At 32.0% G+C, this 4,524-nt stretch overlaps 1 long non-coding RNA gene across 1 annotated transcript; it reads right to left on the reverse strand.

Annotated features, from left to right (window-relative positions):
* LOC144973596 (uncharacterized) lies at positions 1 to 3,241 on the reverse strand. The gene is made up of 2 exons (XR_013645588.1): positions 3,133 to 3,241; positions 1 to 2,894 (listed from the first exon to the last, which is right to left on the reverse strand). It is a non-coding gene; the product is annotated as an uncharacterized LOC144973596 (long non-coding RNA).
* Positions 3,242 to 4,524: the final 1,283 nt, after the last annotated feature.

The following is a 4,524-nucleotide window of genomic DNA, read 5'->3' on the forward strand; positions in this document are numbered from 1 at the left end:
TATGTGTGCATAGCCAAGTTTATTTCTGTAAATCACTTCAGTACAATATGGCACGATAAATGAATCCATCAATGAAATCAATAAACTAAAACAATCACAAAAGTAGTTCCACTAGCTGAGCATGTTACATAAGACCAAATAGCATTAACAAATTACTTTTCTTTAAATGTTATCTACAACACCATTACTTAAAAGATCAACTTCCCTGTTAATAAATCTTTTGCCAATGAAATCAAATGAAATTCGTTAACAGGCAAATTAGGAATCTAATTTAAAAATATAGAGATTCAAATTCAAGAATGTGTAGCAGAATAATTTACACAAAATCACACAAAAATAGAGTAAAATTCTGCAGCGAAGTTTACTTATTATCTTTCTAATGGATATTGTATAAGTACAAGTAAACTGTTTATAAACATAATTAACATAATAAAATATTAAAATGTAGGACAAATTCATAAAATACAAATCCTTCCAGAACGCAATAAACAAATTATAAATAATAAATAACACAACCTCAGTTTCAGTCGGGTTCAGTCGTAAATTGCATCACTTATTTGGAGCAAAATATATTGCTTTAGTAAATAGGATATTGTTAAAATTTTCAAAACGTGAAAATTAAAAAAACTAAAGACAAACAGAACAACGAAACTAGCACCAGAAAATGGGAGTAAATACACATAATGTTATTAATGAATACAGAATCAATGTATAAATAGGATATTGTTAAAATGTTCAAAACGTGAAAATTAAAAAAACTAAAGACAAACAAAACAACGAAACTAGCACCAGAAAATGGGAGTAAATACACATAATGTTATTAATGAATACAGAATCAATGTATAAATAGGATATTGTTAAAATGTTCAAAACGTGAAAATTAAAAAAACTAAAGACAAACAAAACAACGAAACTAGCACCAGAAAATGGGAGTAAATACACATAATGTTATTAATGAATACAGAATCAATGTATAAATAGGATATTGTTAAAATGTTCAAAACGTGAAAATTAAAAAAACTAAAGACAAACAAAACAACGAAACTAGCACCAGAAAATGGGAGTAAATACACATAATGTTATTAATGAATACAGAATCAATGTATCAATCCAAATAAACCATTGCATAGGTTTTAGATTTGTAAAAGAAAAAAGTGTGTTGCATTAGGCAATGAAGTTCATTAAACTTACAATTGGAAACAGGTTTCTGAGGTTTGAACACTGCACACTCAATTATAAGTATTTTTTTGAATCAGAAAAAGCAATTTCCCATGATCCCATTAATTCCCTTGTTTTATCTAAATTGGACTATTTTAACTCCCTTTGGGCGAATTTAGCTAAAGACAAAATGAGCAAACTTCAAGTTGCTCAAAATAACGCAGCCAGACTCATTGTACGCAATAACAAAAAATACCCGTCAGCAACTCTCCTTCTCCGTGATTTACATTGGCTTCCTGTGGAAAAAAAGAGTTGCCTATAAGATTTGTACTGTTGTCTACAAATCCTTGTCCCAACAGTCCCTCCTATATAAAGACCTAAACATATATGTCCCCAATAGAATTTGAGGTCAAGCAATGACCAATCAATCCTTGTCAAACCTAAGCCATTGCGTAAAATAGGTGAACAAACCCGAAACGTTCATTTGATCTGTTTTTGTAATTAAATTGAAGCTTACATTCAACTTCACGTTATTATTCATCCTGTCATTGATAAAAAAAAGTTTCCAATTTTAATTTCTGTTTCAAGAGCAAACAAACAAAAAAAAGTGTTTCCCATTGAACATTTTCTCCTATGACATTCAAATCTACACTATTGATGACACTTCTTTCACATTTTGCTTTATTTATTTTTCATTGAAGCGGTAGGTATATATGAGTGCAATTTAACAGTACATCAAATATAAAATAAAATTCAGATATCAATGAAAAAGTACATTAAACAATTATACCACAATATATGCTGCGTTCCTTCTCATGAAAAAAAATTATCCTCCCTGAAAAAAAAAAGACTGATTACAAAAAAAAAAAAAAAAAAAAAAAAAAAAAAAAAAAAAAAAAAAAAAAAAAAAAACCCATCCAGAGGTCCAAGTACACTTACATTGTCATGAGTGACCATATCCATAATCAGTCAAACTTTTCACGGTACGCTTAACAAACTTAAGTATTTGGTAAATTTGATTCAAAATCAATCAAAATATGATATGTCATTACCCAAAAGGTAACTGGATTGCCTTAAAACAAAAACAAAAAAATACAAAATCGTATATTTGTTTTGATATTTATCTTTAAATTGCCCACAATGGGTCTTATAAATCAGTTTTGAGAAATGTGCGAATCATACTCTTGTTATGAGATATCTCATTCGTCTGTAGTGTTTCATTCATCCTGTTTTATTGATAAAGGGGGGGGGGGGGGAACCTAAAACATCCATTTTATCTGTTTTCGTATATTAAATTGAAGCTTACATTCACGTTCACATGGTTATTAAGGTTTATTTTACGCAATTTGCCAATATATCATTGTCTCCGGTGTCTCAATTAACAAGCAAAAACACGATAAAGTCAATAACATTGTAGATGAAAATCTTACATACACAATGATCAATCACGCTATGAGTGAAAAAAAAAGTTCATCAAAAGAAAATATCCCAAAAATCACTCTCAAGGTAAGTAGCCACATAAATACCAAAGCAAGTGAAGAAAAAATCACTTTTTAAGTGAGCAAATTATGCATCACACAAGCAATATGACACGACAGATAGAAAAAATTATTAAGGTTTAAAAGCTTAATTGAGTCCTAGATTCCAATTAAGTAACTTGCATTTCAAATGTTGATCGTCAGTGTTTGTTGATTCAGGGATTCCATGCACAGGTCAAAGAGATTTAGTATTTGGATCTGAAATGTTGAAAAAAAAAAAAATAGGTCATTAATCAATAAACCAATTAAAATATACAACAAGATGACCATGATGTTTGAAACAAATCTGATTTATGCGGAAAAAAAAAACGAAAAAATCAATTGTACACAAATATATTGAATGAACAAGCTCTGTACCCCCCACCCCTTTTTTTTCTATCTATCTAATGAAAAGCAGATTTAGTTTTACTTTGTTGTATACTACATTTGTCTTTACCTCTTTCTCCAAATACAGTAACCAACGACGACAAGAACGATGATAGCTGGGATGACCAGCAGCCAGAGAAGTTTATTGTTACCATCATCATCATCCTCCTCACCTGTAAAAATTCATAAGTTGATTTATATTGGCAACTAACTTTGCTTTGGAACAATTTTCTTTGTAAAAGGCATGTGCATCTCAGTTATCTGTTGATAATATATATATATATTTTTTAAATATTTGAGCTTTATATAGCGCAATATCCACTAAATGTGCTCAAGGCGTTTTACAAGGAGTCCCTGAACAACAGCAATGCTTAACATGTAGGACGGGGCATGACGCCTGTTAGGCGATATTACAATTTTTCGGACAAAGACGACGCTGTCAACGGCCAGGTACTCATTTTACACCTGAGTACGGTGAGGGAATGTGAGTAAAGAGCCTTTTCCAAGGACTCAACTATGCGCCAAGCGCGAGGCTAGAACCCAGGACCTTCCGATCCGAAAGCGAGTGTCATACCACTAGACCACATAGCCGCATCTGTTATGATAAGAGAAATATTTTTTTTTAAATTCCTTCAGAACCGTTAGGCCTATGGTGCCAGACTTTATCCCAAATTGCTCTAGCATAATACGAACATTGGCAATTGCTAACTACCCTTTGGATAGGATGCTAGTTGTAGTAAAGTATCTAATCTACTAGTACCATGTCCATGGACCGATACCACTCTTCAATGAATGATGTTTATGTTTAGCTTGCAATTTGATTTCCATTGTTTACTTCCTGTTATGAATGCTATATTGGAGCATAATAAATCTTTTGAGCTTTTGTGTTGAATCCACCTTAATCATTTATCAAGTTATTACACTAGTCTTTTGCAAGGTACTTTCCACCAGATCTATCAGACCCAGCTACTCAATCACTGCTGGGTGGACAGGGGAGTGAGAGAAAAAAATCTCGTCTGCACCCAGGATCAATCTTAGTCTCTTTGCATGTGAAGCGAATGCTCTACCAACTATGCTGTTGATGATGATGATGATGATGATGATGATGATGATGATGATGATGATGACGATGATGATGAGGATAATGTTGATGAAGGTGCTAATGATGATGATGATGATGGATATGATGATGATGACGATGATGATGATGATGAGGATAATGTTGATGAAGGTGCTAATGATGATGATGATGATATGCATTTAGATATGGGCCAGTCCACACAAATGATGAGCAAAATGTAATTCAAATTTTAAATTGGCCCAAAAACATGAAAATACCAACATCTTTAAACATGCACGAATCCATATCAGGAAATTATTCTTCGGGCCCTTCATAAAAAAGTTACTTTAGAAAGTCTTATGTATAACATGACATAAGAGGCTAAGTAAACAAGTCAAGAAT

Source organism: Berghia stephanieae, chromosome 5, assembly GCF_034508935.2.
Source record: "Berghia stephanieae isolate SIO BIC M18660-M18661 chromosome 5, UCSD_Bste_1.3, whole genome shotgun sequence".
In the NCBI taxonomy this organism is placed as follows: domain Eukaryota; kingdom Metazoa; phylum Mollusca; class Gastropoda; order Nudibranchia; family Aeolidiidae; genus Berghia; species Berghia stephanieae.